A 13,149-nucleotide genomic window follows, 5' to 3' on the forward strand; every position below is an offset into this window, starting at 1 on the left:
CTTGCATAAATAACTTTAAACACGTTTTAAAGTAGGTTGCCAATGAAGAAAAGTATTGTAATCTTAGACCTGGTAAGTACTCGGAATACCAAAGGTATTTTTCGAAAAATTAGCCCGGATGTCCCAGTACATTTAGTGTAAATGACGGCTATAACTACGTAACTAATTGATCAATCGATCTGTTTTTTTTTAAAGAAGCGTCTTTCCAAGAACTTTTAAAACCTGCTTTAAAAAATTTGATTTGATTGAATATTCACAAAGTTATTCTAATTGTTTATAAGTACAAAAATTCGACCAATGTTTAAACAAGCGCCAGAGCTCTCCTAATTGACGGATTCGAATTGTTCAAAAAGCGTTTGAAAGCTTGAGAGCCCTTCAATATGTGATTAAATTTTCAAGTATCTAAGGGCTTTGGTTTTTGCAGTGCAAAATTTTGAATATTTGCAATTTTTTTTCAATATCTGGATTGCAAAATTATTATGCAAAATCTACCGAACCGATTTTGATGAAATTTGATGTGATGATTCTACATAACATGAACTTTTCTTCAGCCAAGTATGATGGTCCTATACCCAACTTAAAGACCCCAAAAAAAATCTCAAAGAAATAATGTTTTTTAACCCCAGTTTTGGCGATTTTTTCGATTTATAACTAGCTATATTTTGTAAAATTTAATTACAAACATTTTTTTCCTCTTCCATTTTCGCCTAAAATCAACTCTTGAAAAGATACATAATTAAATATGACATTTTTGGAATTTTTTTAACATATTGTGCCGCCAAAAGTTAATCCCACGTTTTTTATGCGCATAGAAAAATTTGTATATCTAGTGATATTTGAAAGCCAAAAAGCCAAAAATCTCCGTGGATATACGATTCACCCTAATATGGACTCTTTGATACAGATACCGTCTGGACTATTATTCAACATATCGACATAAAACAAAAACCTACGTGTGGGGTAAACTTTTAATTTTAAGTAAACAATTGTTTATATTGACTAGTTGCATATTTCTAGCTCGCGCTCGAAAATGAAGCCTTCCAGGGTCGGGGCATGTGGTGGGAGGCCAGCAGGAGGTTACCGACTGGACTATTTGTAAAAAGCCTATGTAAATTTCCACAGTACCAGTGTAGCTTGGGCATTATAACAACACATTTAGCCACACAGATATGTGTTTCATAACCTTTGACTGTCTACCGCGTATGTTTAACGCTTTCGGGGAGTATTTACGCATTTTAAAAGCAAACGTACCCTTATTTATAATCCACCTTTGTTGTAAATCAACCGCGAACAACAAGAAAAGGTCGAAAACTTGACGTTCCGAACACCACCCGAACTTTTTAATTCATTTAATTCCAACTAGGATCCGAGTGACAGCTGAAGCCGGCATAATTAAAAAACCATTGACTGAAATCAATTATGTAGGAGAGCCCCGGGGGCAAATGTTCTATTAAGCCCCGCTCCCGCCGCTCGAGGACTTATTCGTAGTCCGTTCTTCGGCTAAATCTCGGCACCATTGTCTGGATCACGCATGGGACTACTTATAAAACACAGAATCGAGGGGGGGGGGGGCGGCTTGCACGCGTCAGTATAACCCTTCCTCGTTGCCGTCGCAATAAAAACTCGGGGTGGCTTAATTCTAATTCGGAGCGAAAGGGTCGACGGGCGACGCTTGAAGATTGTTATTGTTGTGTTGTATGGTTTGTTCGGGGCGGCGGCGGCGGCGACGGTGAAACGAACGCGATCAGGTGGCGAGAATGGACTCTTTGAGTAATATTTAATTTATATCTTGTTTTTGATTCATTGAAATATACGCGGTGTCCCAATATTCCGCGTACATGGAGATGCCACAGTTTCTTTTCTCTATCTCTCTTTCTCTATCCTACACTGTCAAAAAATTTCACTCAAATTCACTCAGTTTTACTCAATAACGTATCAATTTCTGTCTACACTATCCCGCACTACACGCCATACGGCTCGCCACGAGATGACCTAATGAGGAAGATGGGAATAGACAAAGACAACGTACGACAACCATAGAATGGGGCGGGGTTACTCAATAATGAGGAGATTTACTCCGATTTAGCTACAAGTGCACTAAATACGAGTTTATCTGCAGATTTTATTTAACGGGTACCTATATTTGAGTGAAAGTACACAGTTTTAGATCAAATATTATCACAAATGAGCAAACTTATCAAAATGCTCAATATTGAGTGAAAATGTATTCACTAGTTTCAATCAGTGTGTTATGAGAAGAAATTATTATTTTGTTAACTATTGCTAGTACTTTGTATTACGTACTATACCTACCTATATATTTTATGGCAAGGTTTTTCCCTTTTTCCTTCATATTATTATGCAAATACTTACACGTATACACTGTCAAAAAATCGGTGTGAGTGAAAGCAGTAAAGGTTCGGTTGAGTAAAATTATTCAGTACATTTTCACTCAATATTGGGAATTTTGATCATTTTACTCATTTGTGATTATATTTAAACTAAAACTGAGTACTTTCACTCAAATATAGGTACTCCTTAAATAAATTCTTCACGTAAACTCGTATTTGGTGTACTTGTACTTAAATCAGAGCAAATGTCCTCGTCTCTGAGTGAGTTAAATTTATATTAATTTCGAGAAATTTGAATGGCGCCGTGAAGATGGCACCACTTACATATTGTAATCTGTAATCTCGACCACAGTTGACAGGAGCCCGTTAGATGCTCCAGAAAAGCGTGAGCGCCAGGAGAAAAAGCCCTAGCCGGCGGCGGGGCGATTCAGCTGAAGGGTCTCAGCCAGGACAGGAGGAGGCCCCGCGAAGTGAATTAATTTCAACACTGTATACCCTAATTAATCATTTATGAGTGATTTATTTGTGCACTCAATATTTAGTTAATTAAAAACCAAGTCTGAGTAAAAAATGTCTCAATAATAGTTAAATTTGAATCATATTACAGAAAAAGTCAACTCTAAATTGGTTTTATATACTCAGAATACAGTCAAAAATCACTCAATTGACAGTTAGCAGTGACTGGGATTTGAGTAAAACTCACTCATTTCTGATGCAATAGTTGCACTTAGTTGTACTCATACTAATAGAGTGAAAAGTTCACTCAATCGGGTGTAGACAAAAATTGATGCATTATTGAGTAAAATTGAGTTAAATTTGAGTGAAATTTTCTTTCAGTGTAGATCTTATAATGTAAAAAGTGCAGTTAAGAGATAACAATGGCTGTGTTACTTTTTATTTGAAAAAAATTACATAAAAAAGAATCCTCGGCCTACAGCCAACCCTGTACCACATTGTAGCCGCCCCAACATTTCCGATCTCTAATAATATGTTATTAATTCTAGGGTTTTGTGGAGGAATCTGTCGTAGAAGTGCGTAACATGAAAGATATTCGAATTGTCTAACTCCAAATCATCAGAATCATTAGAACTCACAAATATTAAAAGACGTCTTCTAGAATTTTTAGTTTTTTTATTTCTTTTGCATACGTGAATTTTTAATATCGAAGAGAATTGTTTGATTTCATTTGACAAGATATTTTGAAAAACAAAACTGAATTTGTTTGAATTAGCTGATCACATTTACAATATAGTAGAAATACGAAAGCTGATAAAAAAGTATATATTTGTTTAATATCCAAAGTAACAGCGAAAATGTTTGAAAGAAATGAAAAATTGCCTGCCCGATTTTCAAGTAGTCATAAATTTGGAGTCAATCAATATACCGTTTATGTTTCATAATTCAAGTCTATTTCGTTTTGTTTGAAGACTTTGCAAGCTGTTTTTTCACACCAACTACTATCGAAGTAAATGAAATAGAACCCTGAGTACGGAAACCGCTATTTAGAAAACGTAGGGTCGAAAAAAATTGAAATTTGGACCAATATATAGCCTCACTATTACTCTATCGTGTGCTAAAATTTCAGTTAGTTTCGTTATCCCATTTTTTAGTTATTAATGAAAATGTTGAAAAAAATCACAATTTTATGCCTACAAAATTGATACCTCTCATTTTAACTCGTCGTAATTTTTTATTAATGGATAACAAAATTCCAAATTTTTACTGACGATAAGTCGAACTATTGTCTTCAGTATTGTGAAGGTCATTTGTCTCAAAAGCTCTTCTTTTTTTTATTTTTAAGCAAAAAGGAGGGAGTGCTATCTTGCGTTATTTAAAAAAAAAACAAAAAAACTGACACAGGTAGTAAATAACGGCATATTTTAAAAGCATCGACGTTTTCATCATCATCATCAGCCAGTTCTTCGTCATCATCTGTATCTTCATCGTCATCATTCACATTTATAGTTGTTACGATCTCAATTGAAATCGCATAAAAACATTTAACACATAAATTCTACGGAATCCATAGACGTCCAGAAAAATTTAGCCCTGTCTCGTCTAGATGTACTATATTCCGAGCTATGTATATTACCATATAATTACCATATGATTGTCAAGTTTTTTATGTTTAAAATCGTATTGTAATAAAGCATGTCGTAAAATATCTAAAGATTTATAATTATAATCAGGATAATCGCTTAATTTATCTCGAATCATGTTTAAAGTAGGAACTTTATTTTCTTTATACATATTATAAATTGTGCGCCACAGTACATCTGCTAAAATCGTCAATTTTCTTTAATTTTGTATTTTTCCGTTTCCTCTTTGTACCGTGATCAATCCTTTTTTAATTACGCGATAAATTGTCGTTTTTGATAGCTTAGTTAATTCGTTAATTCGTTTCCTAACTTTTTTATCACATTGTTCGCTGTTTTCAATTTTCAAACATTCATAATATATTATTTAATATAATACGTTGACTTTGTACGTTGTTTTTAAACTCTGATTGTGAGTTTGTTTCGATGCTTTCGACAAAAACCAGTTCCCCCATTTGGGGATTTTCCCTAGTTATTTCGTTATCCTCCGCTTCAAAGAGTCTCCAGAGAGCCACGCTAAATCACTAGATAGTTACATATAACATTTATTTTAAAAACTATTATCCTTTACTGGTTACGATATGAACAAATAATAATATCAACTAATAAATAATAATACGTATTATACCAACAATATACCCCGCCAAGCAATGCTCTGCACTGCACTGGCAAAGCGGCACAGCTAAGTGAACTCGTGTACCATACAAAAAAATTATTTGCGACCTAGTGGACCAATACAGGTTTGCTTTGATGATCAGTGCGCCGCCGTCAATTCTACATCAGGCGGACTAGTTTACGAATACCGGACCCGCCGAATTGCTATTCGAGTATAAATTACGAGACACATCGTGGTCAAAGCATAAGAAGAAATTTCAGGAGAAGTACATACGGTCCTGTGCTCTAAGATTTACAGGTTCCAACTGACATCGGTACAACTGTACTACTAAAGGATCTGTAGAGATATCTATCTACTAAATGTTCCTTTTCCCTGTTCTGTTCCACTCTTTTAGCATGTTTGACACAGTCCTAACTTTATATTTTTTCGCTCCTATGTTTTCTTAATATCGGTTTCAAGGGATCTATTTCATATATTTCGATTGTAGAGTTATTTAATGAAAATTAATTCAAGGAATTCGTAGTTGTATTCAACCGTAACGATAACAATGAATTTCAACCCAATAGTAACAAGCAAACCAGTGCTCGGTGCAAAAAAAATTGCATGAAAGATAAAAGGCGCAAACAACTTGACGTCCTGCAGATCTCGCAGCTAGACAAGTCGGTTAATGAGAGCCAGCGCCAACCCCAACGACATAATACGATTTTCGTGATGGACGAAATGTCAGACGATAATTTAAAATACCCGGGGAAAAAAATGGAATAAACCGCAACCAGAAAGGCCACGCTCGGAGATTTATATTCAGTTTAGGATTACCGGCGATAAATAGATCCACGCAAAAAAATAGGACAGATTCTCAATTACAGCGTCTAGCCTGCGACCACAGACAGTGCGCCGTAGAAAAAACGACGGCTAGAGCATCAGTGGGGAAATTGGGTAACGAAGCAGTGGGAACACCTATAGCGAGGAAATATAGCGGTGATGCCGGCAAGTCTGTTTCTGAGAGTACGCTATTTGCGGAGGTCCTCGAATCGTTTATTTGAGGAACGAAAACTTGTTGCCGCGAACCGCTACGACTTTACCGTAAGATCTAACACTTACGTATACCTGGGGGAGCACGGTAGAGATAGTTGTGCAGTGCATAACGTTTTCATTGTCTCGATTATTATTAAAGATAGAAAGTTACAGTTTTCGCGAACTGAATCTAACTTTTTTGAGAGAAATCTTCATGTCCAAATAGAATTTAGATCCTTATGTAAAGACTTTTTCGCGCGATTTGTGACTACAAATCAGTTATTTTTTTTTAATGGAAACCATAGAAAATAGAGTTCCTATCCTTCTGTTGTACTTTTCTCTGACCCTTAGGAGATAATCTTTAAATCAAAACCCAATACTTAATTTTCTAATAACTTTCTGACTTACAGATTAAAATTATATTTATTTTAATGGAAACCAACAAAAAAAAGGTTATCAGCATTTTCCAAAAATATATAGTTTATCAATATTTATATGAAACATATAAACCGTTTCGAACCGTTTTTTATTTTTCAAAGTTAACACTCAGTATTTCTACTTAACTCACGAACTATATTAATTTGTTATTCGCGATAGCCAACTATACAGGGTGTTTATTAAGTATTTCTACAAACTCTAAGGGATGAATTTTTGACTAATTTTACAATAAAAAGTTCATATGAACCTGGATCCTCAACGGCTTGGTTCTTGAGATACAGAGCGTTCAAAAATCAAAACTGTCGTGAATCATGTCAAATTGTTTTCTGTGTATTTTGTTTATGACATTACAGTGAGAGAGACAATAATTTTAGATAGGACAGAAAATATTTAAATTTTATTTTGATATCGTTCCTTTGTGATCCATTTTTTCTGAAAAGTAACTTAATGAAAGTAAATATATAAGCTTTTACTACTGAAAAATAATAGCAAATTCAATTTTTAGAATCTAAGGTAACGACCCTATTCACCATAGAACGAACAGCTACCTGCACTGAGGTCGCAATAAAAGACATATACATATTTTAGGATTTTATTCATTGTAGTAAACATACGTAAAAAGTAGAAAATAATAAGTAAAAATCAGTGGTAGATTTGAAAATTTTTAAAGAGGGAAATCTCCGTCCATAGAAATCTTATAGAGTTCAATATGAACATAATATACCTAGACCAAGAAATATAGAGTTGGACGCGACTTTTTGTTTCGGCAAGCTGAATTTATCACTATAGATGCAAAATATTATATGCAATAACATATTAATTTCCACAGTCATAAAAATGAGGGAAAGATTGTTTACAGGGTGGTTAATTGTATAATTGTTACGTAAATTCACGTTTTTCGCTTATAACTTTTTTCCGTTCATTTCTACGAGAACACAGTAAAGTACTTTTTTTTCGTCTTCAAAAGACCTACAAAACTAGCCCTCAAGCGAAAAATATTGATTAGATCAAAAGTTATAAACAGAAGAACTTTATTTATGGCTTTTGAATTAAACATTTATAAACTGCGTTATTATGACCAGAACGTTTTGGCATCGCATCCTCTCATTCCTTATCAGTGTCTAATAACCTTCACTTAAACTGGACTCAGTAAGTTGAATAGTTTACAAGTTGTAGCTTGATAAACAAATTAACTAATTATTAGTCTGGACGATACCGAGGATCTTCCACAGTCACACTTATTTTTTTCATGGTAGATTTCATAATAATACATTGAAATCTATCACTTGTTTTTAATTTCAAATTTGCAGCCTGGATTTTTTTTGATTTTTTAGCCTTAGTTGCAAAATACTACGCACGAGCGTGATATAGTTATATATTATTACATATTCGGAAAGCCTATAAAAAGAACTTTAAGTTAAAAAAAATCGTCAAGATTCGTTGAAAAACAACGGAGTTACAGACTGTCGAATATATTATTTTCAAGCGAATTTCGCTTATTTAACGGCAGGACTATGAATATTTTCTTCCGACTCGCTGTCGTTCGCTTCCCCCACCCTTCTGCCGCGCCACGGCTCGCCAAAAATCAAGCGACCCACTGACTTTTGACAATATTTTTATGCACTTAACATACGTTCACAAATAAAATATTTTTGCCACTAGTAACTTAATTTGTTTAACAATAGGCCGTCAACTTTGACAGTCTGTAACTCCGTTGTTTTTCAACAAATGATGATTTTTTTTTAACTTAAAGCTCTTTTCATAAGCTTTTATAACGCAGTTTATAAATGTTTCATTCAAAAGCCATAAATAAACTTCTTCTGTTTGATATAATCAAAATTTTTTGACGCTCGAGGGCTAGTTTTGTCGGTCTTTTGAAGACGAAAAAAGTACTTTACTGTTTTCTCGTGGAAATGAACGGAAAAAAGTTATAAGCGAAAAACGTGAGTTTACGTGAAAATTATACAATTAACCACCCTGTAAAAAATCTTGCCCCCATTTTTATGACTGTGGATATGTTACTGTACATAATATTTAGCATCTATAGTGACAAATTCAGCTTGCCGAAACAAAAAGTCGCGAAATGGCCACTTCCAGCTTATTTCCTGGCCCAATATGAACACATATTATTATGTAGTTTTTGGTTTCAAATCGTTTGACAATATCACATTTCTGCTTTAAGAAAGTGTCAATTTTGCGTCTGTAAATTTCGTCATAATTGATCAATGCTGGTTTGTAAAGAGCATGTTCATGACCCACCTTCATTTCGAGTTTCACTTCGAAAATGAGCCGTTACAATAAAGGCACCTTATTCTGGACTAAAGGGCACAGAAAATGAATTGAAACGATAACAGACACGGACGACGGACGCTACTGAAGATGCACAAATATCAGTTTCGCGTCCTCAACCGTAATGATTCGTTTACAATGAACAGTGACAAACCGTTGCATCTAAGCTCGAGGTAATCCTATCGCGAATTGGTTGAATGAAATGTCGCGAAATATTACACCAATCGCCAGTCGGTAAAACGAATAATTATGCGAAAGAAGTAAAATTACTGTCTCCAACAAAATTACCGGTCACGTGGCTTGAAATCATTAATGAAGGCTCCGTATAATTGCACCTAAAAAACCTGAATTCAGTTCACCATCTTCATATGTCGCGCAACGAAAAGGAACCCGCGACGAAGATCTCCGGCACATTTCCGCCGGTCTATAATTTGCAAGTGTGAAGCAAATGTGGCACAAGGCGTCTCTTGTGCGACCTTGGCGCTCGCGACGCCTTCCCAGCCTTCTATGATTCGTTGAGAGTGAAAGTCGCCGGGGCGAGAGTGCGTCTCCGGGCACGTGCATACGCGTCATCACGTGTTCCTAGGTTAGGGTTTCATTCTTTACGCTGCCGGGATCCGCCGACGACAGTCGGGGTCTCTTGGAATTTTTCCGCAACGGCGCCGTGTCAGGTCGGATTTGAATAATGGATAAATCATCGGGGCCGTGCAGGCAGATGCGTTTCTTTTCCATGACAGAACGTTGTAATCGGCAAAACTTTTATTGATACATACTCTTTCTAAACTTCTTATATGTTACATATTTTAGCATAAAAGGCGATTTTCAACCGTCATTTGTTTTCGAGTAATGACGTCATCGACATTTTTTTCAAATAGCAACCCCCTATTTTTTTTCTTGATTCCGAAAGATCGTTTCATTGTCGATCCGACAGTATTAAAATGTTGCCATCTTACTTAGGAAAGTTTTGGAGTAAATGACGATTGAATGTTAGAAAACCCAAATCAATTAAAATAAAGCAAAAACGTTATCAAATTTAGTTTTTCGAAATGCCTGAAGTTTTTTAAATGTGTAAATCTTTACAAAGTGTCACTGTCATACCGACTTTCTAAGTACTGTAAGCGATATAAAAATTATTGTTGAATTTAAAATATTATGGCACATTTAATTGTCACACAAAGAATTGAAATTTTAATTCTTATCGGATTAGTTAATGAAAAACATCCAGATCGCTGTATCAGCCAATCAACAGTCAGTAAGATAGAATCTAAATTTAGAGAAACTGGCAATGTTGTAGATATTCCAAAATCTGGACGTCCAAGCGTTAGTGAAGATCACAAACAGAACATTTTGATAAGTATGGTAGATAATCCTCATAATACTTCACGATTGGTTGCATTAAACAATGAAATTAGTCAGACCACAGTGCTACGTATCAATTATGATGGATTTATGTCGAGTAGAGGATATTTAGAGTTTTTACTAAATGACCTTGTTCCAGCACTTGCAGTAATTTTTCCTAACGATAATGACCCTGATATTCCTGATGACACCATATGGTTTCAGCAAGACGGTGCACCTCCGCACTATGCACGCCCTGTTCGAGATTTTCTGGACAATTGTTTTCCTGGGGGGTGGATTAGCAGACGAGGACCGATAGAATGGCCCACGATATCCCCAGATCTTACACCCTGGACTATTTCTTATGGGGCTACTTAAAGTCCAAAAATTGTATTATATGTGAAATATACCAGAAATAATTCAGAATATGCAAAAAGAATTTCTACACAGACTTGCGTATTGTCAAGAAGTCGGTGGCAATTCGAACACTTAATTTAGGTAGAATGTCCGACACCTTTTTCCTCTGTGACTTTTTTCGATTTTGGGGCGTTTTCCCTCTAATTTTTCCGAAACACGTCGTTTTGACGACATATGAAAAATGTATCGATACTGTTTTTTTTTTAAATTGAATAGTAAAAACTTCCAATGAAATGTGAAAATAAAAATCTCTGACAAAAGATATGAGCCGTTCAAAATGTCTGCAAGCTCGAATATGTCAGAAAAACTACTGTAAAAAAATTATTAATAACCAGCTGATTTTCTCAAGATCCTATCTTTAAGAACAGCAAAAACAACTTCTCATATTGTCCGACGAAAATTATTTTCCGATTTTCCAGTCTGACGCGTCAAAGTTGTCGATTTCATAACTAAAAAAAATATATAAATAACAATTTTTTTAAACATTTTTGAGTTTTTTTATTGAATTTAAAATATGATAAAAAAAAATTGTCTGATATTGAAACTGAGCCCATTACATGAAAATAGTAATTAAAACAATTTTTAATTTAGTTTTCTAGCTACGCTTGGACCTTGCGTTCACGAGTATAAATAGAGACCATATTTATTAATAACCAGCTAATTTTTTTCACCGTAGCTTAATTAAAACAAATAGAACACAATTTTTAATTGTCTGATAAAATGTATTTTCCAATTTTTCAGTCAAGAAATACAATTTTTTAATGTTTGTAATCCACCCTCATAATTTCATAATTATTTCATATTAATCTTTGACGTATAGTGGTTTGGTCTTCAAGTGAGGAGAAAAACTCTAAGTAGCATGGAAAACTTTATTCTACGAATTTCGCTTGTAACACGAGACACAACCGAGCAGGAACTAGGCTTCAAGACTTCTGGTTCGTGCCTCGAAATATTTTCGGTTTTTATCCTTGTGCCCAGGTACCTACTTTTATTACCCTATCCTAATTAACACTTATCCGGGTCATTACCTACTCGGTTTGTGCTTATGTACCCTAATAAACAACAACTAATTTATGTATACAACCTACTTATTCTAATCTCATTTGCTAAATACATTTATTTGGGATAATCCCGGACAATTAAAAGTATAATTTATATGGCTCGTAAATTCCCAGAAAGCAAAATATATTTATTGGGGCAGGTACTAAATGTAATTGTAGCGTACTACTGCAGAAGAATACATTTTATTACTTCAGAAATCATTGATGAATCGATTTATGAAAATTTTAATAGAAGCTATGGTAAAGTCTTTTCTTCATTTTAATCTAAAATTGCCGCCTTTTTTTCATTTTTAGGCTCTCATGAAGAAAAATGTTGCTCGATATATGTTTGAGACATATCTGATTATCTAAATTTTATTGGAAAATTTCGGAAAAGCGCCTGATTCATAAGGCTTTAAGTGGTACGCAATTAAGTTTTCAGCTCAATCCTAGCAAAATTGACGTAAAAGAATTGATTTAAAATGTTTGATCCTAGCAATCCTTAAGAAACAAACTATTAAATTTTCAGATGCTGATGATAGATACGAGTATCTTGACTCTGAACCTGAGGAAGAAGACAATTAAGACAGTGATGATACAGATAAATGAAAGTACGGATGACGAAAATTAAGCAAAATTAATTTTTTTATAATTTTTTTATTTTGATTTTATATTTTCTTAATTTTCAAAACTTTCGAAATATTTCCTATAACCGATATTATTTAATAAAATACATGATATACATTTATTAATTACCAAATTAATGTAGTTTTTATTTATAGTACCGTAAAAAAAGCTGAATAACGATTATTGAAATAATAATAATTATTACAAACTGAATTTAGGACTGTCATTGTTGAAAAATGTCATTTTTTCGTCAGGCTCTAGTTACGCCCCAATATATATTGATGTGTACCACATATTAAGTACCTACTGCTTTTCTGAATATAATTTTTCAGTGTCTGACGGTTATTAATAAATTTTTTGTAGTCATGGAATCGACAACGCGTCAGATAACTGGAAAGTCGGAAAATAATTTTCGTCTGACAATATGAAAAGTTGTTTTTGCAGTTCTTAAAGATGGGATCTTGAGAAAATCAGCTGGTTACTGGTTATTAATAATCTTTTTTAAGCTATTCAATTAAAAAAAACAGTATCTATAAATTTTTCATATGTCGTCAAAACTCCCCAAAATCCAAAAAAGTCACAGAGGAAAAAGGTATCAGACTAGGCCTAATGAAGCTATATAAAAAGTTTGGAGAGAGTATGTATCAATAAAAGTTTTGCCGACGGAGACTCTAACTATAAAATCTCATAAATTTTTTTGTAAAATTACTCACTGGATTATTGGTTGTTTTGGTCACACTGTACGTACGTTAAAATATTTAAGTGGGGTATTCCTGAGTTAATTCTAAGGAAAAAAAACCTTAGTGCGGAAATGCTTCGTTTCTGAGATACAGGGTGTTGAAATTAAAAATTTATTTTAGATTTTCCTAAATAACTTTTACTAAAGATACATTTTTCGCACAAAATTTGGTAACCGGGGTTTT

At 34.1% G+C, this 13,149-nt stretch overlaps 1 protein-coding gene across 3 annotated transcripts in view; it reads left to right on the forward strand.

Moving 5' to 3' along the window:
* LOC108913976 (POU domain, class 6, transcription factor 2) overlaps positions 1 to 13,149 on the forward strand; it is a 204,786-nt gene that overhangs the window by 44,733 nt on the left and 146,904 nt on the right. The gene's annotated exons all lie outside the window — the stretch shown is intronic.

This window comes from Anoplophora glabripennis, unplaced genomic scaffold (genome assembly GCF_000390285.2).
Source record: "Anoplophora glabripennis isolate ALB-LARVAE unplaced genomic scaffold, Agla_2.0 scaffold16, whole genome shotgun sequence".
NCBI lineage: Eukaryota > Metazoa > Arthropoda > Insecta > Coleoptera > Cerambycidae > Anoplophora > Anoplophora glabripennis.